The following is a 26,926-nucleotide window of genomic DNA, read 5'->3' as shown; positions in this document are numbered from 1 at the left end:
CCCATTTTCTTGTTACAGAACAGGGGAAACACTAGGAAAAACACTTGGAAATCACAAGTTCAGTATGTGCTTAAATACACAGAAAAAAAGTACATTTTATGATGTTATGCTGTGTTTACTTTAATATTAATATCTGAAAATTAGTAAATCATGTTATCATAAAAAAAGGGATTTTGACAAAGGAAAAATCTATTTCTGGGGGAAGACCTGTGTCACCCAGTGAAATGGTTCCAATAGCACACATTTCTAGGTATAACTATTGCTAAATATACCAGAGAAAAAGCTATCCACAATGTCGGGGTTACTACCCCCGGATTGAGCACCATAATGGTGTCGGTATGCACTAGGGGTGAGTGGACACCACTATCACAGGTCTTCATCCTATAGATCTCTCTATTCTCAAAGACCCAAATTTGGGTGTGCCGTACTAAGGATTGCCTCCCGCTCACCCACTAGGAGTCCCACGCGACCGCCATTTTCATCCCAATATTAGCACCCACCAAGCTTGGTATACCACCCGGGTGGGAACGGAAGTGCAGGGATGGGTCACTGGGTGACACAGGTCTTCCCCCAGAAATAGAGTTTCCCTTTGTCAAAATCCCTTTTCTGGGCTCGACCTGTGTCACCCAGTGAAATAGTAACAGAGAATCAGCCATACAAGAGCTTGGTGGTACGCCCCAAAGATTACCTTAATGGAGCTAAGTAAAACTAAGAGAAAAATTACTGTGTTTTAATACTCCCAAATTATAAGATCAACAACATAATCAAAACTATAAGGCACACAGTCTAAAATTATAAAATAACCAATACCAAGACACTTAAGGCTAACAAGTTATGAATGAAACCAGGATATCCGTGGTACTGGTAGGAGTCAGGCTGTGAAGCAGGCCTGACCTAAAGGCTAGAAGCAGGGTAAGCAAGCGAGGCAGGTAGGCTAGAGAATATATACCAATAGGTAAACGAGGATTACAAACCAAAAGGACAAAGAAGATACATAAACTAGTCTTGAGCTGGACCAGGAGGAACAATACTTCCTGCAGCTACTGTGGAATATTTAAGAGCCTCTAGGGACTTAAGATAGTGGCGTTTAAATACAATTGGTGATTTCCGGCCCGTATAATTTTTAAGGTCATCAAAATTCATATTATGGAAATAGTTAGCTGAGGTGGCCACCGCTCGAATATCATGTACCCGAGGTACTGAATCCGGGTTTGCCTGTTTAATAAAAAAAAGAATTTGTTGCCTGATGGCCTTTAAGGAAATGGTACCTCCATTTTCCCTAACAAAAAGAGGGCCTGAAGTTCTCTTAAAAGTTCTATTTAAATAAGCTTTTAAAGTATTGACTGGACATAAAGACAGATCCTGTGGAAGGGGAATAATCTTCCAAGGAGACCATCTGTTTTGTGGATCCTCATTCTTTGCTAGAAAACTGAGGTCCGGAGACAACAGAACTTCACCTGACGGGAGGAAATCAACATGATTCGGCTCTCTAGAAAGAGCAGACAGTTCAGAGATTCTAGCTCCTGAGGCTAGACTTACTAGGAAAAAGGTTTTCTTAACAGACTCAGGTATGAACATAAATCGTTATCAGTGTCTGATGCCAATTTAAGTACGTCATTTAAGTACCAGGAAACCGTGTGTGGACGGGTTGCTGGTCTAAGACGAACGCATGCTTTAGGAATTGGCGAAAAATATGAGTCTGTAAGGTTAATATTAAAGCCATGTAAAAATATTTTTCTTAAAGCAGATTTTGTTGTAGTAATAGTAATAGTGGCCAATCCTTTCTCAAATAATGATCTGAAGAAAGAGATCGCTAGGTTCGTGGTCATTTCATGAGCTTCAGATTCCCTCAGAAATAATGCTAACTTTTTAACTGCTGAGTCATACTGTCTGAGAGTAGATTCCCTCTTATCTGATTCTATGAACAGTGTATTAACCCTTAAACGCCTACTGGACATATCATACGTCGACTAAAATTGTCTGTTGGGTGCCAAGTGGACGTACCGTACGTCGACTACAAAAAATTTCAACCTTCAGTCAACTTTGACTCGACCGAAATGGTCGAAAAACGCAATTGTAAGCTAAAACTCTTACATTCTAGTAATATTCAATCATTTACCCTCATTTTGCAACAAATTGGAAGTCTCTAGCACAATATTTCGATTTATGGTGAATTTTTGAAAAAAACTTTTTCCTTACGTCCGCGCGGTAACTCAGCCGAAAATTTCAGAAACTCTTTCGTCATTTTGTCGTAATTTTTGCACTGTTTTATATTAGCCGTTACGTAAAGTTTTATGTATGAAAATATGCGCAGTTTCATGTAAAATACAACAAAATACAACCCATGGTTGTAGCTTTTATCAGTTTGGAAATATTTTCATATAAATCTCGATAACTGCCAAAATTTCAACCTTCGGTCAACTTTGACTCGACCGAAATGGTCAAACAACGCAATTGTAAGCTAAAACTCTTACATTCTAGTAATATTCAATCATTTACCTTCATTTTGCAACAAATTGGAAGTCTCTAGCACAATATTTCGATTTATGATGAATTTTTTAAAAAAACTTTTTCCTTACGTCCGCGCCAGAAATTCTTTCGTCACGTTGTCGTAATGTTTGCACCATTTTATATTAGTCGTTACATAAAGTTTTATATATGGAAATGTGCGCAGTTGTATGTAGAATACAACAGAAAATAACTCATGGTTGTAGCTTTTATCAGTTTTGAAATATTTTTCCTATAAATCATGATAACTGCCAAAATTTCAACCTTCGGTCAACTTTAACTCGACCAAAATGGTAAAAAAACGCAATTATAAGCTAAAACTCTTACATTCTAGTAATATTCAATCAGTACCTTCATTTTGCAACAAACTGGAAGTCTCTAGCACAATATTTCGATTTATGGTGAATTTCTGAAAAAAAAAAACTTTTTCCTTACGTCTGCGCACGGTAACTCGGCCGAACATCTCAGAAATTCTTTCGTCACGTTGTCATAATGTTTGCATCGTTTTACATTAGTCGTTACATAAACTTTTATATATGAAAATGTGCGCAATTTCATGTAGAATACAACAGAAAATAACTCATGGTTGTAGCTTTTATCACTTTTGAAATATTTTCACACAAATCACGATAACTGCCAAATTTCAACCTTCGGTCAACTTTAACTCGACCGAAATGGTCGAAAAACACAATTGTAAGCTAAAACTCTTACATTCCAGTAATATTCAATCATTTACCTTTATTTTGCAATAAATTGAAAGTCTCTAGCACAATATTTCGATTTATAGTGAATTTTTGAAAAAAACATTTTCCTTATGTCCGCACGGTAACTCTGCCGAACATCTCAGAAATTCTTTCGTCACGTTGTCGTAATGTTTGCACCGTTTTATATTAGTCGTTACATAAACTTTTATATATGAAAATGTGTGCAATTTCATGTAGAATACAACAGAAAATAACTCATGGTTGTAGCTTTTATCAGTTTTGAAATATTTTCATATAAATTATGATAAATAGAAAAAATTCGACCTTCGGTCAACTTTAACTCGACCGAAATGGTCGAAAACTGCAATTGTAAGCTAAAACACTTACAGTCTAGTAATATTCAATCAATTAGCTTCATTTTCCAACAAACAGGAAGTCTCTAGCACAATATTTCGATTTATGGTGAATTTTTGAAAAAACATTTTTTTACGTCCGCTCGTTACGGATTCATGCATCATATTGTGATAATATTTTCTCTGTGTTGCTTTGATCGTTTTACAATTTGTTATATACCGAAATCATCGCAATTTAGTGTACAATACAAAGAAAAAAAATAATCCATTAGCTTTAACCGTTTTGCTCACAGCGCGATTTGTATAAAATTATATATGAAAAATTTTTTTTGCGCTGTCGTATATTTCAATATTTATATATGATAATGATATTTTTTTCGTTTCTGATGGTTGCATACTAAACTTCAGGCAATGACAAAAAAATGAGCCAAAAATGAACTCTTAATCTTTAAAACTAAGCGTGCTGTGATTTTTTGAAAAAAACTTTCTTTCCGCTTCGGCGCTAACTCCCGAACGCCGCCGGCATACAGGAGACGTTTTTGTAAATAGAGGCTCGGCGTTTAAGGGTTAAGAGGGTCAATGTTAGCGTCTTTCTGCGCTGCAAATTTCATGAAGTCCATAAAGCTAGGGCATTCAGAATTCTTGAGGAAGCTGACACAGTCCGAGTTTGCACTACTTGTGTCAATCTTGGGTTGGGGATCTGTTTGTGCCAGAGCTTCAACTCTAGCAGTAAAGGAAACCAACTGCTCTTCGGCCAGTTGGGTGCCACAAGTGCTACTTGACCTTTGAATGATCTGAGTTTGTGTAAAACTTTCATCAACAGATTTATTGGTGGAAACAGATAGATCCTTTGCCATCTGTTCCAGTCGATTGACATCGCATCTGTGGAATGAGCTAGAGGATCTAGATTGGGAGCAACGTAACACGGAAGCTTGTGGTTGCTCTCTGTTGCAAACAGGTATACCTGGAGACCCGGTACCTGAAGACAAATCCACTCGAACGACTTCCTGTCCAAGGACCATTCCGACTCCAGCGGGGTTGTCCTGGACAGTGAATCTGCAGTGACATTCCGAACACCTGCCAGGTGGGTAGCTGACAGGTGCCAAAGATGTTTCCTTGCCAGAGAGAAAATTGCAATCATTACTTGATTGATATGGCTCGACTTGGAGCCCCCTCTGTTCAGGCAATGCACCACTACTGCACTGTCCAGCACCAGTCTGATGTGAATCTGTCTGGCTGGACGCAGTTTCTTTAATGTTAGAAATACTGCCATTGCCTCTAGAATGTTGATATGGAACTGGCGGAATACTGTCGACCATGTTCCTGAACTTTCTTGTGTTGGGAGTATCCTCCCCATCCGCTTAGGGAAGCATCCGTATGGATCACTAGTGATGGAGGGGGAAATTGAAGAGGCACTGACCTTGCCAAACTCTTGACTGTCGACCATGGTGAAGCCTCTTCCTCAATATCTGCGGAATCAGAGACACCTTGTCTCTGTTTCTGCTGTTGGCTCGTTCCGCCATACCCTGTTTATATCCTTCAGTTTGGCTTTTTAGCAGCAAGTCTGTTACTGAAGCGAACTGAAGAGAGCCTAGAACTCTTTCCTGGGCAATGACGAGAGGCTCTTTTGTTTTTGAGGAACTGTCTGGTAGCTTTGGCTATTTCCTTCCTTTTGGCTGGCGGAAGTGACAGTTTGTGTGTGTTTAGGTCCCACTGGATTCCCAACCACTGAAATTGAGCCGCCGGAACTAGACGGGATTTCTTCCTGTTTATTTGGAAACCCAGGTATTCCAAGAAGTTGATTACTGTGAAAGTTGCTTTTCGACATTCCTTGACGTTGGATGCCCAAATTATCCAATCGTCCAGATATGCGGCCAGCATAATCCCTTGGGCCCGTAGCTCTTGGACTACTGTCTCTGCCAGTTTGGTAAAGATTCTGGGCGCTATGTTGAGCCCGAATGGCATGACTCTGAATGAGTATGCTTGTTTTCCTAGTCTGAACCCTAGGTAAGGGGAGAAGTTTCTCGCAATCGGAACGTGATAATATGCGTCTGAAAGATCTATAGAGGTGGTGACGGCCCCACGGGGAAGTAGGGTCCGTACCTGCGAGATTGTAAGCATGCGAAACTTGTCGCATTGAATGTATAAGTTGAGACGAGACAGGTCCAGAATTACTCTTTGTTTGTCCGAGTCTTTCTTCGGGACACTGAACAGATGGCCTTGAAATTTCAAGTGTCTGACTTTCTTTATTGCCTTCTTTTGCAGAAGTTCTTTTGCAAAGTCCAGTAAGTCTTTGGATGGATGTTGATGGAATCTGACTGGCGGAGGAGGCCCCTTGCTCCAGCTCCATCCCAGACCTATGGAGATTATGCTGTGGGCCCATGGGCTGAAGGTCCAATGGTCCCTGAAGAGATATAATCTCCTGCCTACTTGTGGGGTCTCATTGATTGGGAGAGGCCTTACTTCCTCTGTTTCCACGGCCTCCTCTTCCACGTGAGAGAGGTCTGGATGCTGCTCTACCTCTGTAGGCGGCTCTAGCCCTGCTTCCCCTCGCATGCCTATTGTAGCCCCGAAATGCCCCTTGGCTTTCAAACGAGGCGTTGAAAGCTGGGGACGTCACGAAGGCTGGCGGAGCAGAAGCTTGCTGAGTCGGCTGCATCAGTACAAACTGCTGCTGAGGTTGTGACTTGGATGTAGAAGGCTGGCCGATCTGTGAGACCGGTACCGCCTGAAGCACTGTTTGAGCCTGAGGTTTCTTAAAGCCCTGGAATCTCCTGAACCTTTTCCTTTCTTTAGGTTGAGGTCCGGAGGTCTCAGAGAACTTCCTCTTGAAAGGAAGGCCCCAGCGAGAGCGAAGACTTGTTCGCTCTAGTCGCCTCTGCCATAACATTATTGACCTCATCCTCTGGGAAGAGGTTAGGTCCCCAGATAGAGCTCTTCATGAGTCTATTGGGCTCATGCCTGATGGTGGCGTCTGCGAAGATGTGTTTCCTGCAGTTCTGTCTCGCTACCACAAAGTCATGAAGGTCCGATTGGAAGGACGCCAATAACGACTTCGTGAGGACCTGAAACAGGTTCATCATTATAAGCTAATGCTGTTACCTCTGAGATGGTGACGGAATGCAGGGAGCGACTCAACCTGCACTTAGCCTCAAACTCCACCTTGAGCAGAGCCTCCGAAATTCCGGGAAAATGCTCACTGAACAGGGTGGAGGCACACTCGGGATCGAGTTTCCCCACCATAAAAGTTGCCGGAACTCCCAACCAACACTCCGAATCTCCGGGGAAGAGAAGGGAAGCAGGATCTGTCTCCCGGAGTTGAGGCATGGGCTTGCCATCTATCCCAGCCTGGAGGGTCAGCTCTGCAGTCTTAGTAGTGCAGGGGGTAGGGATGGCGTCACCTACGGAGAACATCGTAAAACTTCCCTTAAAGGGAGTAAGCTTCGTGTTCTCGCACTCCCATTCAGTGAGAGCGCGCATTAGGGTGGATTGAGCTTGGTCCCTGGGAAAGATGACTGTTTCTTTAGGGACCTTATCAGACCTAATCCAGGCTTCTTCTGTTAACCTGGCAAAGCCTGGATAGGGAGGCACTAGGTCGGCTGGAAAGAACTCCAGTTCTTCCAGACGACGAGTGCCTAAACCTTCAATGGTCAGTGTGCCATTATGCAGGGGAGCATGCAGGGCCAGCCGCCACGGGTTTCCCTTATCAAAGGGGGCCAGTTTGGAGGCATCCGGGACAACGTGATTGTTGTGCTGCTCTGGATTGGATGAATCCGGAGAGCAAGCTTTCCTGGACCTGCACCTTTTGTGCCAATGACAGCACTGACTCTCCGGAGGTCTGCAAGCTTGTGACAAGCTGAGTCGAAAGATCCTGTAGCCTAGCTTCTACCTTGGAGTCGATTCTCTGCATCAGCAGTTCGACAAAGGCCTCAGAGTCAAAGCTAGGCTGTGGGGGCTTAGCCTTTGAATCTCTAGACCTCGACCCCTTGGAAGAGGGAGTAGCCATACTTGAGGGCGTCACCGGTTTGGGAGCCAGTGACGACCTAGAGGGAGCTGGCGGATTAGACCTTCGAGGTCTAGAGGACTTTGGTAAGTCCTTCTTTTTCAGAGATTTCACCTTGGGCATAACAGACAGAGATCTGTCCCCAAGGTTAGCTGACTTCGGAAATCCCTGGAAGGAAGAGGAAGAAGAAGAAGGTGAACTAAATAAGGTTCTATCTAAACTAACCTCACCTGCCTCACTTACCACCCTACCTTCTTGTTGGTCATCCACGCTCATGGGCTCCAGGTGGATGTTGATAGCCGCCACCTCTTCCGCCACCTCTCCGCACAGGTTGTCGTCTTGGGAGGGTTGCGTCTCTTGCCTGATCTTCTCGATGAGTGGGGCGGCCAACTCCCTCGGTAATGCGGCGGAGATCTGGGCACCTGGATAGAGGAGATTACAGATCTCCTCCGAGAGCACGTAGGGGTTGCCAGACGCAACGTTCCTCCCAAATCCGCCGACCCAGTTCTTCAGGGTCGACAGCGAAGAGGCACGGATTGCTGGGTTAGACTGGAAGAAAAGGTAGGACTTACTGAAAATATTCTCCTAATTTTCGTATATATCCATATGAGCCATCAATATCAAAAAGGGGACTAAAGGTTAACAGTCTCCTATCACTTACCGACTCATAGGACACCAGCTTGTAAAGAGCGTAACAAATTTCACAGCCGTCCGGGTGCCAAACGGTCAGGTCCCCAACATGCACTGCACAGCTGGAGTGCGAGCGGCACACCTCGTGTCCGCACGGTTGCTGGAGAACGGCCGAGCACCCTGGCTCCTGACAACGTACCATCTGTAAGTAGAATGATGGTACATGAGTATCATTAAGGCAAGACCTGCCGGACTTACCCGCCGGACTAAGTCCGGCGGCCACAGTTTACCTTAACATAGATTATGGGTGATGATACATGTGAATCAACAAGGCAAAACCCGCTGGAACTGAGTCCGGCAGCAAAAATCTAAAAACATAGCTTATACTACCAATTGGTTAACTATTATATATATATGTTATAAACAGGTACTTTATGATACTCCGCCGTGATTAGTCACTGAAATCTCATTGTGTCTCATAATATGGGAACGGCGTAATAGGGGTGGAGTAGGGGGGTCGCATATAGCCCCTTCTCAAACGCCCAGGGCGGAAATCATATAATGGAAACCGCCAAACAACTGTGACCCATATCCACCGGAGTGGTTAACTGGACAAAAAACAACGAAAGATCAGACTAGCCCGGCGGAGAAGTGAATTCTAACATATCGTAACTGTTATTATGCATCCACGGGACAATGTTCGACACTCCAGCTACTAACTACTAAAAGCAATTAGAAGCGAGCTAACGAAACACCGCCCGTAGGGGAAAGGTAGTTGAGTGGCGGAAACCCGGCGAATAGCGACCGGTCAGGTGGGTAGCACCCTCCGGACGCAGACTATAACCTCCTTACGGGGGTGCTGAACGCAAGCGAACGGCTTTCCTCTTACGAGGATGTCGCTCAGGCAACGTCGCCAAATTCCAATCGTTAAGGTAAAAAAGCGGGGACTAGGCTACATACACGAAAATACGGAGTTAACTGATCCTAGCCTACCCTCCAAAAACCAAAGCTTCTTGGCCTGGTCAGGAAGGCCAGGATTAATGCCACTGGTGTGGGGAGAGAAGGACCTACGTCCTAACTCAGCCACACTCCCCAAAACCGAGATAGCGTGGTCAGGTGGCAAAATATGAAGTGAGGAGCCCTCTCACTAATCTAACCTTAAATTCCAAAAACCTAACGGCCTGGCCAGGTGGGCTAAATGTGAATGAGGAACTCGCTCACTAGCCTAACCTCACCTTCCAAAAACCTAACGGTCTGGTCAGGTGGGCTAAGTGTGAACGGGGGAACTCCCTCACTAGCCTAACTTTCCTCCCCCAAAACTGTAAGACGGCCTGGTCGGGAGAGCTAGGTAGCCTGAACATCATGTAAGAGCACTGTCATGCCTAGCCTCGGTAGGTTAGGCTATTTAACTACCTTATATTAGAAATAAAACTACCTAGTATATGAACAACCAAAATATAAGAGTCAACTATTCGTGATGTGGGTTAGCCTAAGGATTAAACATATATAAATACATATATAAATACATAATTGACTCGGCGGCAGAGAAGGTCCAGGAAACATGGGTTATATTGGTAACGTTAGTACCAAAATGGCCTTCCCTGACGCCGAATCACATGCATAAATTAATCCAGGAATGGACATGTCATCCATCCTTGTACATATCAGCTATCATCATGATCAAATAATTTACACCATCGAGAAGGTACCAGCTCGCTGGTGGAGGAAGGAGACCGATAAAAAGACTCAAATTCTATTATCAGAAAAGGGTGAGTCTAGTTCTGTCTTGATACCCGGTTCCTCATCTCCTACCAGCGACATGGTAAATTCTCCAAATAAGCTCCAAACTGAATGAAGTATAGATAAAAACTAGGAGAATTCGTTGTTTTAATAGAAAAGTTGAGATTGAAAGACGAAAACAGGAAAGAGGCACGCATACAGCCCACGCTCGGCTGCGAAACAGAACTGTTTACACTGGTAAACAATATTTACGTACAATTCATAATTACGATGCCTCTTGCGTTAAACAAATCAATCAGAAATAGTACTCAACTTAGATGGTGGGAAACTCTCGGTGGAGGACATGATGAGCTGCCAAAAACGGAACACAATCACAAAACTACGTGTTCTCGTATCTTGTGCTAAAATTGGAATGAAAATGGCGGTCGCGTGGGACTCCTAGACGGTGAGCGGGAGGCAATCCTTACTACGGCACACCCAAATTTGGGTCTTTGAGAATAGAGAGATCTGTAGGATGAAGACCTGTGATAGTGGTGTCCACTCAAGCCTAGTGCATACCGACACCATTATGGTGTTTCGATCCGGGGTAGTAACCCGGCATTGTGGATAGCTTTTTCTCTGGTATATTTAGCAATAGTTATACCTAGAAATGTGTGCTATTGGAACCATTTCACTGGGTGACACAGGTCGAGCCCAGAAAATGTATTTAGTCATAAATAACATCAAAATACTGAGACTACATTCAATCAGAGCCATTTTCTTTTTATAGAACAGGAAAATTTTATATATATATATATATATATATATATATATATATATATATATATATATATATATATATATATATATATATATATATATATATATATATATATATATATATATATATATATATATATATATATATATATATATATATATATATATATATATATATATATATATATATATATATATATATATATATATATATATATATATATATATATATATATATATATATATATATATATATATATATATATATATATATTTATTTATTTAAGGGACAGGCTAAGTATATATCATGCACACCTCCAGACTAGGCAAACTTTAAGGTTGGCCAATTTAAGAAGAAAACACATCGATGGAAAACTGAAGATATGCAAATGCACATGGTGTAAGAAACTATTCCGACTCATTCAGAATAAGTAGGGCATTTCAAATTGTAAGTGTTATTGTATAGCCTAAACGACTTGAAACGTACAAACCTAATTGTAGCCTAAGTCTTATACTACAACACGCAGGTTACTTCACTCTTATGCTATTCTAAATTGCACTTAAAACACTGCATTGCATTGTGTATATTAATCTACGACATAAAACAATATAAACTTACTGTTATTTCAGATGGTGCATTTAATAGTCCTAGGTTGAATTAGAGTCAAATTGACATGAGATAATCTCTACTTTGTAACCCTCATCCAAATCTCACCTCAAGAAATTCTCCTTACATTTAGATATGCGTATCTCATAAAGGAATTTCCCTAAATGAACTTAAGTATGAACTGGAATACTTGAGTGGGTTTAGAGGCACCGACAACTATAGCTGCATTCCCTTTTCTTGAGTCCCTATTAGATCTACAGTACACCAAGGCTGTGATGAGACTGCCTCCACATTCGTCTGTGGCCAACACCAAACATTCGACTAACCACCGGACAAACAACCGATGCTAGTAGTTAACCCTTAAACGCCGAGCCTCTATTTACAAAAGTGTCTGCTGTATGCCGGCGATGTTCGGGAGTTAGCGCCGAAGCGGAAAAAAAGTTTTTTCAGAAAATCACAGCACGCTTAGTTTTTAAGATTAAGAGTTAATTTTTGGCTCCTTTTTTGTCATTGCCTGAAGTTTAGTATGCAGCCATCAGAAATGAAAAAAAATATCATTATCATATATAAATATTTAAATATATGACAGTGCAAAAAAAAATCTATATATAATTGTATACAAATCGTGCTGTGAGCAAAACGGTTAAAGCTAATTAGTTATTTTTTTCTTTGTATTGTACACTAAATTTCGATGATTTTGGTATATAACAAATTGTAAAACGATCAAAGCAACATAGAGAAAATATTATCACAAAATGATGCATGAATTCGTAACACATGGATGTAAAAAAAGTTTTTTTTAAAAATTCACCATAAATCGAAATATTGTGCCAGAGACTTCCCGTTTGTTGCAAAATGAAGGTAATTGATTGAATATTACTAGACTGTAAGTGTTTTAGCTTACAATTGCAGTTTTCGACAATTTCGGTCGAGTTAAAGTTGACCGAAGGTCGAATTTTTTCTATTTATTGTGATTTATATGAAAATATTTCAAAACTGATAAAAGCTACAACAATAGGTTATTTTCTGTTGTATTCTACATGAAATTGCACACATTTTCATATATGAAACTTTATGTAACGGCTATTAGAAAAACGGTGCAAACATTACGACAAAGTGACGAAAGAATTTCTGAGATTTTCGGCCGAGTTACTGAGCGGACGTAAGGAAAAAGTTTTTTTTAAAAATTCACCATAAATCGAAATATTGTGCTAGAGACTTCCAATTTGTTGCAAAATGAAGGTAAATGATTGAATATTACTAAAATGTAAGAGTTTTAGCTTACAACTGCGTTTTTTTACCATTTCGGTCGTGTCAAAGTTGACCGCAGGTTGAAATTTTGGCACATCATGATTTATATGAAAATATTTCAAAACTGATAAAAGCTACAACCATGAGTTATTTTTTGTTGTATTCTACATGAAATTGCGCACATTTTCATATATAAAACTTTATGTAACGACTAATATAAAATGGTGCAAACATTACGACAAAGTGACGAAAGAATTTCTGAGATTTTCGGCAGAGTTACCGCGAGCTGAGGTAAGGAAAAAGTTTTTCTCAAAAATTCACCATAAATCGAAATATTGTGCTAGAGACTTCTCGTTTGTTGCAAAATGAAGGTAAATGATTGAATATTACTAGAATGTAAGAGTTTTAGCTTACAATTGCGTTTTTCAACCATGTCAGTCGAGTCAAAGTTGACCGAAGGTTGAAATTTTGGCACTTATCGTGATTTATATGAAAATATTTCAAAACTTATAAAAGCTACAACCATGGGTTGTTTTTTGTTGTATTTTACATGAAATTTCACAAATTTTCATATATAAAACTTTATGTAACGGGTAATATAAAACGGTGCAGAAATTACGACAAAATGACCAAAGAATTTCTGAAATTTTCGGCTGAGTTACTGCGCGCGGACGTAAGGAAAAAGTTTTTTTCAAAAATTCACCATAAATCGAAATATTGTGCTAGAGACTTCCAGTTGGTTGTGAAATGAAGGTAAATGATTGAATATTAATAGAATGTAAGAGTTAGCTTACAATTGCATTTTTCGACCATTTTGGTCGAGTCAAAGTTGACCAAAGGTTGAAATTTTTTGTAGTTAACGTACGGTACGTCCACTTGGCACCCGACAGACAATTTTAGTTGACGTACGATACGTCCAGTCGGTATTTAAGGGTTAAGCACTATTACACGTATACAGTGAACCCCCCGTATTCGCGGGGGATGCGTCCCACACCCCCCCACGAATAGGTCAAATCCGTGAATGCTTAAAACCCCTCTAAAAACACTTAGAACTGCCCATTTTGATAGCTTAAACCAAGAAAAACCCTGTAAAAATGCTTATACCTGAGTATTGTAATAGTTTTATCACAAAAAGTGCATTTATTCATGAAAATTATATGAAAATACAGTAATTAGTGAATATTTCTCTGTGAAAAACACCGCGAATGGGTGAATTTTCCGCGAATGATGGCTAGATATGTTCCACAGAACAACCCGCGAATGCGTGAGTCCGCGAACCATGATAACGCGAATACGGGGGGTTTACTGTACTTACAATTAAGTACACGAAACAGCCAAAAACAACACTTTCCATTACTAAATACAAACACAACAAAACATAATATCCTTCTACATAATATGCATTTCCACTTTATGTAAATTTTAAAGGAATACATAAAGCTGTACCACAACTTAAGGAAAAGTACAATCTCTCTTGTCAAAGGTTTGACATACTCCCCTGCAAGAAAAACTTATGCCTACATTATTTACAATATTCCTTTTCATATGAATGTCTTTCTGGCTTCTGCAGCTATTTGAGCAGTCCTTCTGCTCAGGCGGGTGCATGACTGTCTTCTGTTGCAGGATTAATTTCCCTTATCTCCTGCCACAGCTCTAAGGGGTATAACTTAATTACAGGTCTCATGAGCTGGCTATGGGTCGTTCTTAGAGTAGACACCCTTGGGGCCTTGTCTCGACCCATGTGTAGTTCGATCACTTGGCCTAACTTCCACTTGCTCCTTGGCCCCTGTCATGAATGAGGACTACTTCCCCTATCCTGGGCCCAGAGCCATGCACCATTCCCTATGTCCAGGTAAAAATTCCTTTTGCATGATGGCAGTAGTCTTATTCTTTTCCTCTTGGCGTTCTTCCAAGGTCAATTCACCATGCCTCTTCATATTGGTTGAACTCCTACAATTATTCACAAATCATTGGATCCACGCTGTGGTCCTATAGACCTTTTTAACCTTGCTGAATCTCCCCCAATTCAGCAAGTGGGTATTACCGTTCAGGTTGTCCCCTGTATATTGATCAAAATGTTCTCTTCCCTTCCCTGCACAAGTGATCCACCAACCCATGACCTATCTATTTGCCAAGAGGAATTTTTTTTAACCAAGGGCATCCCTCCCACCAGAAAGAATTATGCAAGATCATTTCTCTCCCTTTCCCACGTGTCAACCAGTCACTGGGATTATCATCTGTAGACACGTAGGACAAGACCGCCTGTTGAATTAAAGAGTTTATTTCCTGTACTCTATTCTTCACAAATACAGGGAGAACACTTTTCGAAACTAGCCAACTTAGGGCAACTTTTCTGTTCGACCAAATGAACAGTTCTACAGACTTGTCCTTCTCAAAGGATTCTTATTTAAATTTGGTCATTCTTGCTGCTAGCAGCAATGCCATCAACTCAAGTTTTGGAACAGTTAATTCTTTAATGGGCACTAGTGTTTCCTTTGCCGTCATTAAGAGTTTTCGTTCTTAACTCTATAGGCTACACAACCATATGCTGATTCACTGGCATTGCAGAATATTGTAAGGAGTCCCCTCTTTCGTAGGCTAGTATTCCTAGGAAAGGAAATACCAAGACATTTTTCCAAGTCTTCGGATAACTCAACCCATTGGTTCTATAATGGGTCTGGGAGTTGTTCATCCCAATCCAGTTGTTGCCTCCACAAATTCTGCAGGTATATCCTTGCCCTAATAGTAACAGGTAGAAGTACTAATGGGTCGTATATCCGTGCAACAGTTCTCGACACCTCTCTTAGTTTGGCTGGACTTATTTATCTTAGTCGGATGTAATGTCAAGGTATCTTTTTCTTTGTCCCAGTTCAGACCTAAGACCTTGCGAGTTGTTTGTTCTCTGGCACTAATCCCATATGCTCTAGCAATAGTTTGCAACGAGTCATTATTACTTGTCCATTCTTTCAGATGTAAATATGCCTGCGTAAATATCTTATTTGCTTCAAAGAAAAAATTTACCAGTTCATTATCATCATTGCTAGTGAACTGCAAGTTATTTATATATAGGCTTCTTTTTATCCTTTCTACACCTTCTACCATAGGTAGGTGTTTCTTAATTGTTGCTTTCAGCAGAAAGGGAGAACATGTAGCTCCAAATAAAACAACTAGAAACCTATACACTAACAATTTACTGTTAGGGTCTGTAGGATCTTCTAACCATAAAAACCTAGTATAGTTTCTATCTTCTTCCCTGAGTTGCACCATTGAAAATGCTTTGTGTGTGTCACTAATACAGGCAAACAATTTGTTTTTAAACTACAGCAGAACTTTGATCGGGTCAGCTGTTATATGTGGTCCTGTCCATAAACAATCATTCAAGCTTAACCCACTTTTCCCGCCTAACCGAACAGTCAAATACTATCCTAATAGGGGTTGTTGCACTGCCCTTTTTAACACCATGATGTGCCAAGAAATGACAGTCTTCCTCTGTTCAAAATATTCTACTCTCTCTATGAATCTCCTATCCTTCTGATCTTTCAGGATTTTCTGGTAGTGTTCTAGATACTGAGTGTCCTTCTGAGACTTGACACACTGTTGTTTTAATCTATTCAAAGCCAACCCAAACCCAAAGTTAGAAGTTAATCTCCTTTTATTGCCTTTCCAAGGCAATGCCACAACATAATGTTTGTCAGTTTCTGAATAAGTTATAGCACTCTCAAAGCTGTCCAGTACTTAACGTTCCCGTTCCGTTATTTCACTGCAGTCAATACCTAAATGATCTAAACTCCATAAAGTTTCAAGATCTTCCCTTGGATCCTTTAAATGAGTAGCCCTTTCAGCTGTAATTATGTTGTCGGCTTCCACTGCAAGTTTTAAAATGGAAACATGAGTCTCCTTGGTGAGAGGAGAACTACATGTTCTGGTTACCACATAACCAAATATGGTTGGTAGCAATACTAAATTTTCAAATTTCCTATACCCTGGATGTAAAATGTTGTACACATTGTCAACCCCTATTAACAATTCTGTAGGTGATTGTTTCTGTACAGGTAGATCAAAATCTTTATCAGCCAAGCTGATTTTCATTCTACACAACAACCTTAAGTTGTTCTTAACGTGGAATTTCTTTGCATATTCTGGTAGCTTGTCTACCACAGTACAATCCATATTTATTAATCTACCCCGGTGAGGTACAGCGATGTTCACCATTTCATATTTCTTAGCACTTTCCTATCCAATTGACGTAATATTACGCAATATCACCCTACCCCCGCCTTTCCTGACTGACGTAATTTTACATAAAATTTACCGAAATTTTTTGTACGTGTGGTAGGGGTAAATTTTGTTTATTTTCGGACTGTTGGTGGTTTCCATAGGCTAAAGCATACCTTGGACTGTGTAACTCAGGCATCAATACTCCAGCCAAGCAGTTCCTATACTGCGCATGCGCAAATCCTTGGCATAGTAAATTTCTCATAATGAAATCAGCTGATCCTACCCACGCTTCTCTCTCGTATCTTACATTTTTTTTTTTTTATAAAATGTAGGATTACATTATTGGAAACACTGTTTCGTACCCTCTTTTTCTATAAATTTTTTAGTTCCTGTACTGTGCATGCACAAATCCCTGGCGTAGTAAAATTCTCACAATGACATCAGCTGATCCCACCCACGCAGGCCTGGCAGGCCACACTTCTGTCAGAGACCATGCGTGCAAGCTCGGGTAAATACGTGTGGTTGTTTACATACAGTGACATCAATAGTGAACAGTCTCCAGCATGCTTTCGCAAAGTTTTTATGGTAAAACTAGTGGAAAACGCATTAGTGCATCACATAAGAGACGTCTGGATTTTAGGCAGGGCTCTGAATCTTATTTTTCATTATTATATATATTGATATTTAGAGAATTTTGTTGGCTTTCTCATAAAAAATAATTCATTCGCCTAACTGTTATAGTTTTTGAGCTACGAACCATAATGTTGACAACGGTAACTTTTTTTTTTCGTTGATCAACTTACGTCAAAATTATACTGTTGCCATTACCAAAGCCATTTTTCTTAACTCTCCCTTTATTCTTCAACTTTTCCTCTACATTTTCGTATATTTACAAAGTAATTTCTATGAAAAATAACCGAGATAGGGCTCTTCAAAAAAGATTTTTTTGTAGTGATAATTCTCACCATATGCTGGGCAGAGCGCTCTGTTTCTTACCCTCTTTTCTATCAATTTTTTCACCAACTGGACTTACTCGTTTTTCATTGTTTTATATGTCAATATTTAGAGAATTGTGTTAGCTTTTTCATAAAAAATAATTCATTCGCCTAACTGTTATAGCTTTTGAGCTACGAACGATAATGTTGACAACGGTAACATTTTTTTTCGTTTCGATCAACTTATAACGTCAAAATGAAACTGTTGCCGTTACCAAAGCCATTTTTTCTTGACTTTCCCTTTATTCTTCAACTTTTCTTCTACATTTTTGTATATTTACAAAGTAATTTCTATGAAAAATAACCGAGATTGGGCTCTTCAAAAAAAAATTTTTCTAGCAATAATTCTTACCATAGGCCGGGCAGAGCGCTCTGTTTCTCACCCTCTTTACTATCAATTTTTTCACCAACTGGACTTATTCGTTTTCCATTGTTTTATATGTCGATATTTAGGGAATTTTGTCGGCTTTCTCATAAAAAATAATTAATTCGCCTGACTTTCATAGTTTTTGGGTTACGAACGAAAATATAAAAATAAGTAAAGAATTTTTTTTTTTCGTTAAATAACTCGCATTTTTTCGTATTTAGAGGGTTGGGACTCTTATTCTGACTATTCCACCGTAAAATATAAATATTTAGAAAAAAAGGACAGCAAAATGAACGTTATTGGCATAAAATTTCTATTTTTGCTGAATTTTCGAAATAATTATTTTTTCACACTATCGAGCACTCCCAGACACATTGGGACTCATGTACCCTCAGTGATGTGATAACTATACAGATAGGAAAGGGTTAAATATTGTAGAAGTTAAGTACCCTCTCAATGATATATTTTCAGCTCCCTTGCTTTTTTAGTGGAGTCCTTCAAGAGCGGATTTCTTTATAACTGATCTCTCAGCACAGGTATCCAACAACCCTCTCTCGCACAGTGCGACCTCTTTTACTCTTTAGGAGTGTTGTGGCTGTAGGTAAGATCGACTTCCTAGTCGTTTTATTTCCCTGTCCAGTATTTGTCAAAGAGAGTGTTCCAACTTGTACCCCACCTACCTTAGGTTTATTCAGTTGGTTTCGATTGCATATAGCACTATGATGTCTAACAGTGCAGTCATTGTTACAACTTGCCTGTCACAGTCGGAACTGAAGTGTTTATTGGATGCACATGTGAAACACAAACCCAGAGTTCTGAGTTGTTCTATCTCTCCTCCTCTGGCTACATGGGATTTACAGTGTGATTGCCTCTGCAAAGCGCACATCCTTTAACCTGGTTTGCCTTGGCTTTGTTCGTATTTTTTGTAGGTCTTGACTGATGTTTTTTTTGGTCTCACAGATTGCCCTTGTTCTACTGCAAAAGTAGATACTGTTGTTAATGTATTAGCTTTAACTGGTTCAGTCCGTGGAATACCCCTCAAATTGTGTATTTCTTCTTCAAGATATTTTTTAAAGGTGTCAAATTTATGACAGTCTTCTCGACACTTTTGTTTTATTATTTCACTTACAATACTAGGTAGTTTGATGTAGAGGGAGATGGTATACAATTGACTCAATTCCAGCTGTTCACTCTCCAATGATCTTATGCAGCATTCGAATTACGCTCAAAAACCTTGTAGCGATTCTGCATCTGCCTTGGGAGCCTCAGTTTGGAAGAGTTTTCTAACTAAACACAACTTGATTTCATTTTTTCTGCCATGGGTTTCTTTTAACAAATTCACCACTTGTAAATATTTATCACCTTCCAATTTAAAACCAGGTATCAGTTCTAGCGCCTCACCTTCCCATAGGCCCTTCAAATAAGAAAACTTTTGTATTTTCTCAATCAGTACATTGGTGTACGGATACTTCATAAAGTTCCCAAAGTGAATTCCATTCCGATACATCACCATCAAAATGTTTGAGGTCTAATTTAGGTAACACTAGCTTTAACAGGCAATATCAGTGCACTAGATTCACCTCTTACAGCTAGAAGACATGTGATGGAGGCGTTTAGTCTGTGAATTTCAGTGCCTACCTTTAGGCTGTATTCAACTTGATTCATAATTTGGTCAGGTTGTCCTCCAGGATCTGTTAGATCCAGTATTTCATTATCCAGTTCCTGGATTTTGTGCAAATATTCCTTCAAGGTGTCTTTCAATGAAGAAATACTATTGATATCACCTGCATCAATAGTGGTTTCAACCTTTTTTGACCAGTTAGTTATCACAGACTTAAACCCCCCCCCCCCCCCATTTCCTCTTTAATTCTTCCAGGTCAGACAAGTTCTTAATACTAAAAGAGTGTACAAACTGCCATCTCCAAAAAATATACATACTGCATTAGCAAAATAATATTTAAGAGTTGGCCACACCTCTTCAAATCAGTCGATGGTAGATCACTACTGGTTATATTATATAGATATGCCCTTTATACTGTACACATACATATGTACAATGTATAACAGGGTTTTATTTCAAATTAAATTTTACTTAAGTATCCCAAAACTTACCATAAACTTCAAAAAATAATAATTTTATATTAAGATTTCCTCTCCATTACCTTACAGTTTACAAAGAAGGAAAAAATAAACAATTTGCAAAGTGGAAATGCATCAGCCAACATTAGCCTAGCCTAACTTAACGGGTTGGCATGAGCACAACCTGGTATTTACCAGTCCTGACTGAAAGCATGAGCATTTGCTGCTTCACATAAGTGACTTGCCAGCGTCTTATAACTATCATATTGAAAGTGCACTCTATCACTGGGAAAGTCTCTTTCTACAAACTGAATGAAAATAAAAATTATTTCTTGGTCTCTTTTCAAGAATTGGTTTAGTAGATTTTTTCATGCTCGATATCTATCCCTAGGGATGTTTCTAGGATCGTAACAAATCTCTATACTAACCACCAAAACCTTACAGTTATATATACCTTCCAGTCTCTCTACTAGTCCTAAAATCTTATTTTTTACCTTATTCACCAATTTTGGATCATCATCATTTACTTCAATACCATTTCCTCTGATGCACAGGATAACGATATGTGGGGCAAATTTTGTCAATTTGGCCACCAGTACAGGATCCAGTAGGTTATCGCACACTGATCCTGATTTCCCAAAAGTGTGATAATACAGGGGCTCTATTAGTCTCATATCACTTTTACTATGGCACCCTGTCATAAAATAACTTGGATGTTTTACATGAGTATGTACTACCACAGCAACCTTTCGCTCTATGCGAAATATGTCTGGGTAGGCCATAGGAATTTTCTCAACTTTATCCAGAGAACAATGATCTCAAAATAAAAAGGAAGGTTAAAATTCCCACCGAGTTACTATAAAAAAATCAGGCTTCAGTTAGGCCAGGCAATGATTAACCGAGTTAATCCTACTAATCCATTTCAGGCTAGGCTTAACACATGACTAATTCTAAAATGGCCGTCACCATCAGCCGGTCACGTCTTTATCACCAGTTATCACAACAATCCTTAAAATTTCATAAACTCTAACTATACAGATCACTGCTATACCAACCAATCACTGCGATCCTGGTCACGACACCAATTTATTCCGACTCATTCAGAACAAGTAGAGCATTTCCAATCATATTATTGTATAGTCTAAACGATTTGAAACGTACTAACCTAATTGTAGCCTAAGTCATATACTACGACACCCAGGTTACTTCACTCATATGCTATTCCAAATTGCACCTAAAATACTGCATTGCGTTGTGTATGTTAATCTAAGACATAAAACGATATAAACTTACTGTTACTTCAAATGGTGCATTTAATAGTCCTAGGTTGAATTAGAATCAGATTGGCATGAGCACAATCTCTACTTTGTAACCGTCTTCCAAAGCACACCTCAAGAAATTCTCCTTACATTTAGATATGCATATCTCCTAATGGAATTTCCCTAAATGAACTTTAGGATGACCTAGAATACTTAAGTGGACTTGGAGGCACCGGCAACTATAGCTGTATTCCATTTTCTTGAGTCCCTATTAAATCTACACTACACCAAGGCTGTGACGAGACTGCCTTCACGTTCGTCTGTGGCCAACACCAAACATTCGACCAACCACCGGACAAACAACTGATGCCAGTAGTTAAGCACTATTACACGTATACTTACGATTAAATACACGAAACAGCCAAAACAACACTTTTCATTACTAAATACAAACACAACAAAACGTAATATCCTTCTTCTACATAATACGTATTTCCACTTTACGTAAATTTAAAAAGGATACATAAAACTGTACCACAACTTGTGGAAAAGTGCATTCTCTCTTGTCAAAGTTTTGACAAACAAAATTCCCAAAAATTTTCCCTACCTTCCAAAAGAAGTTGAAAGTGACTATTTACAACTCTGTGTGGGCCTCTTTTACAAAACACTTGTAAATTTTACCAAGTTATACATGTTTTTTCTAATAATTTATTTTCTTTTGTAAAATTACAAGTACAGCTTACACAATATCACAACAGACAATAACTAAAATCAGTAACAAATTCTGAGTATATTTGTTGTAAAATCTTCACGTAATTTTACTGAGATCGGGAGATAGAGTAACTTTTTTGGAGGTATACATGTTTTTTCTAATATTTCTTGGCACTATTCTTTGCAGAATTAAAATTATAACTGACCTTATATCATAAAAGATAAGAACTAAAACCAACAGCAATCCCCGGGTATATATATATGAGTAAATAGATAAGACATCATGGGAGAGAGGAGCAAGACATCCACCCATCAAGTCAAGAACAATGCTAGTCTCCCTGAGATGCCCATTGACTGGGCTGAGCTGAGTCTAAAGTTGCCACCAGTCATTTATGGGCCATTGAAGCGATGGAAACGCCTTCCCGCTCGATACAGCCAAATCGTATGGTTGTAATATTAAGGGATTTTGACAGAGGAAAAATCTATTTCTGAGGAAGGTCCCGTGTCACCCGGTGAAATTCCATTACAGCACGAATTTCTAGGTATAACCTTGCTAGATATACCAGAGAAAAAGAGCTTTCAGGAAAGCTGGGGTTACTACCCCCAGTCGAGCGTCTTCTTGGAAGGCGTCGGTATAAGAAGGGGTGAGTGAATTACCACTACCACGGAAACCTACTCGAAAGATCGCTCCTTATCAAAATCCCCGGAACAGAGCGGTGAGCCGTTACAGCCCCCACACCAAACACCCGCCAGGACGGCGACACCAGCGCCACCTACCTCATTCCATGCTAGCACTAACCCCAGACTTGGCATGTGCAAGAGGGAGGGGGAGAGTACTAGGTGATACAGGGAGGGTCACCGGGTGACACGGGACCTTCCTCAGAAATAGATTTTTCCTCTGTCAAAATCCCTTTTCTGAGTCCAGTCCCGTGTCAGCCGGTGAAATCGTGATAGAGAATCATGCCAAGGCTGCAACAACCAGGAAAAAGAAATAAAGGGTAATCTGAAGAAAAGGCAAAAGTTTTACCAAAATAATTTTAATTAAGCAATCTCTTTCGTGTAGCAAGAACTCTAAAACTAAGTTATATTAAATCTAAGGCACATTGAAAAACTTAATACTATGAAACAAGGGCCGATTCCCGGCACGACGGAGAAAAAAGCCCCAAAAAACCTTAAAATTACTTAAAGCAAGGTGAAACATGAAATGTGTACAAAATAACTCTAAATATAACCTTAATACTATACACGTAAACTTAGGCTAAACACGTAAGAGACAAAATCAATTAACATTAATATATACATCCATCTGGGGTACATGGAGCCAAATAAAAACTGTCCAGTACCCCACAAAGGAGCAATAATGGCATATCAGATTACGCTTTTTCCATTAACAGGTACAAGAAACAACTATATGAGGAGCCAGGCAGTGAGGTATAATCAACCAGGAGAATAAGCAGAAAAGTAAATGAGGCAGGCGGGCGGGGGGGAAAGGAAAGGACAAGGATATGATTAATTAAGGTGGGGAGATGACACTTCCCACAGCTATTGTAGAAAATTTCAGGGCTTCGAGCGTTTTTAAATAGTGGCGTTTAAACACTAGAGGTGATTTCCAACCCGTAAATTTAGATAACTCCGAAAAGTCCATATTATGAAAGTAATTAATGGAAGTAGCAACTGCTCGAATATCATGAACCTTAGGGACTGAATCTGGGTTGGCCTGTTTAATAAAATATAAAATTTGTTGTCTTATAGCATTTAGTGAAAGAGTACCACCTTTCTCCCTGATAAAAAGAGGACCCGACTTACTCTGTGGAGTTCTTGAAAGGTAAGATTTAAGTGTATAAACTGGACATAAAGACTGGTCTTGAGGAAGGGGCACCACCTTCCAAGGGGACCACCTGTCCTGTGGGTCTTCGTTCTTAGCTAAAAATCTCGGATCAGGGGAAAGGAGGACCTCTCCAGACGGGAGGAAGTTCACATAATTATCACCTCTAGTGAGAGCCGACAGCTCTGAGATTCTAGCACCTGAAGCCAAGCTAATCAAAAAATAAGGTCTTCCTTAACAGATCCTGATAAGAGCAATGAAAGTTATCCAGCTCTGATGCTAACTTAAGGACGTCATTGAGAAACCACGTAACCGACTGTGGGCGTGATACTGGTCTCAGACGAGCGCATGCTCTGGGGATAGATGAAAAGTAGGAATCTGTAAGGTCGATTTTAAAGCCGTAAAGAAATACTTTCTTTAATGCTGACTTGATTGTGGTAATAGTGGCCGGAGCTAGGCCTTTCTCAAACAATGATCTAAAGAAGGAAACTCCTAAATTAGCTGTCATGATTTTGGCTTCAGATGCTTTTAGAAAGGAGGCTAATTTTTTGACTGCTGAGTCATACTGTCTAATAGTAGAATCTCTTTTATCTGATTCTAAAAACAGAGTGTTGACGGGGTCAATGTTCGCTCCTTTTTGAGCTGCGAACTTTACAAAGTCCATAAAACTAGGGCATTCTGAATTCTTGAGGAAGCTGACACAGTCTTGGTTTGTACTGTCTGAGTCAGAATGGGCTTGGGGATCCGAAGACTCCGTAGTCCCAGTTCCTGAAGAAGAGGGAACCAATTGCTCTTCGGCCAATAGGGAGCTACTAGGGCTAATTGACCTTTGAATGTCCTGAGTTTGTGTAAAACTTTCAGCAGTAAGTTTATTGGGGGGAAAAGATAAATCTTCTCCCAACTGTTCCAATCTACTGTCATTGCGTCTATGGCGAACGCCTGAGGGTCCAGGTTGGGGGCCACATAACAGGGGAGCTTGAAGTTGCTCTCCGTTGCGAACAGATCCACTTGGAGGCCCGGAACCCGGCGGCAAATCCACTTGAAAGATTCCATGTCCAGAGACCACTCCGTCTCCAACGGAGCATTCCTGGACAGGGAATCCGCCACCACGTTCCGTACCCCCGCTAGGTGGGTGGCTGACAGGTGCCAGCCGTGCTTGTTCGCTAGGGAGAAGATAGCAACCATTACTTGGTTTACTCGGCCTGATTTGGAGCCGCCCCTGTTGATGCAATGAACTACCACTGCGCTGTCCAATACCAACCTGATATGAATCCGGTTGGGGGGGCGGATTTTCTTCAGAGTTAGAAATACCGCCATAGCTTCCAGGGTGTTTATATGGAACTGCTGAAACATTGTGGACCACGTTCCTTGTACTTTTTGTTTTGGAGAATATCCCCCCCAGCCGCTTAAGGAAGCGTCTGTGTGAACTACTAGTGCCGGAGGGGGAAATTGAAGCGGAACTGTATTGGACAAGCCTTTGACCGAGGCCCACGGCCGCAATCTTGTCTTTAAGATTTGAGGGATAGAGGAGACCTTGTCTCTGAGCTTGACATTGGCTCGACTCCGCCACACTCTGTTTATGTCTTTTAACTTCGCTTTTAACAGCAGGTTTGTCACTGAGGCAAACTGAAGAGACCCAAGGACCCTTTCTTGGGACCGGCGGGATGCTGATGGATTTTTGAGAAATCTCCTGGTGAGAGATGCTATCTCTTTCCTCTTGGGAGGCGGAAGGGACAGCGTGTGAGATGACAGATCCCAGTTGAGACCCAACCACTGAAACCGGAAGTCCGGAGTCAGGCGGGACTTTTCTCTGTTCAGTTGGAAACCTAGCGACTCCAGGAAACTGATGACTATGGACGTGGCTTTTGACACTCCGGAACTGTTGGTGCCCAAATAATCCAGTCGTCCAAATATGCTGCTAGGGATATCCCTTGAGACCGGAGTTGCTGTACTACCGTGTCCGCCAGCTTTGTGAATATCCTGGGCGCGATGTTCAGACCGAAGGGCATGACCCTGAAGGAGTAGGCCTGATTCCCGAGTCTGAAACCGAGGAACTGAGAGAAGTTCCGCGCAACCGGGACGTGATAGTAAGCGTCTGAAAGATCGATAGAGGTGGTGACGGCTCCACGCGGAAGTAGAGTCCGTACCTGAGCTACCGTAAGCATGCGAAATTTGTCGCATTTTATGTAGCGATTTAGACGCAGCGATAGATCCAGGATCACTCTTTGTTGATCGGAGTCTTTTTGGGAACAGTGAATAACCTGCCTTGAAACTTTAGGTGCCTTACTTTCTTTATTGCTCGTTTGTTGAGCAATTCTGTCACATAATCCTTTAGGACTGCTGTGGGTGGCTGGTAAAACCTGGTTAGAGGAGGAGGGTTTTTGATCCAGCTCCATCCTAGGCCTTTGGACACAATGCTGTGTGCCCAAGGGCTGAAGGTCCATTGGTCCCTGAACCAAAACAGGCGACCGCCTACCTGTGTTCTCTCAGTGGGGGGGCGGGTTTATTCCCCCTACCACGTCCAGGTCTTCCTCTTGGGGTGGTATTGGGCTTTCCTCTATGAGGGGTTTACCTCTTCCTCCCCTTGCAACCCTATTAAGGCCGTGAAAATAACCACGGCCTTCATATGTGGGGTTATATGCCGGTGAGGCCACATATGAGGGTGCAGCTGGTTGGACCAGCACGTACTGTTGTGGGTGGGCCTTAGAAGTGGAAGGCTGTGCCACTGCCGAGACCGGGACGGCTTGGACTACCGCCTGGTGGTGAGTCCTCTTATGCCTCCTGAAACGTTTACCTCCTCTCGATTGGGGCCGGCCGATTCTGGGGTCTTACGTTTGTAGGCTGAAATACCCCAGCGAGAACGAAGACTTTGGTTGGCCGTGTAGCCTCAGCCATAACACTTGTGACCTCCTCTTCA

The 26,926-nt window shown here is 40.7% G+C and overlaps 1 protein-coding gene across 11 annotated transcripts in view; it reads left to right on the top strand.

Annotated features, from left to right (window-relative positions):
- Positions 1–26,926, top strand: part of LOC136852588 (uncharacterized) — a 222,082-nt gene that overhangs the window by 97,921 nt on the left and 97,235 nt on the right. The gene's annotated exons all lie outside the window — the stretch shown is intronic.

Source organism: Macrobrachium rosenbergii, chromosome 25 (assembly GCF_040412425.1).
Source record: "Macrobrachium rosenbergii isolate ZJJX-2024 chromosome 25, ASM4041242v1, whole genome shotgun sequence".
In the NCBI taxonomy this organism is placed as follows: Eukaryota; Metazoa; Arthropoda; class Malacostraca; order Decapoda; family Palaemonidae; genus Macrobrachium; species Macrobrachium rosenbergii.
This window is presented reverse-complemented; position numbering and strand designations above follow the sequence as displayed.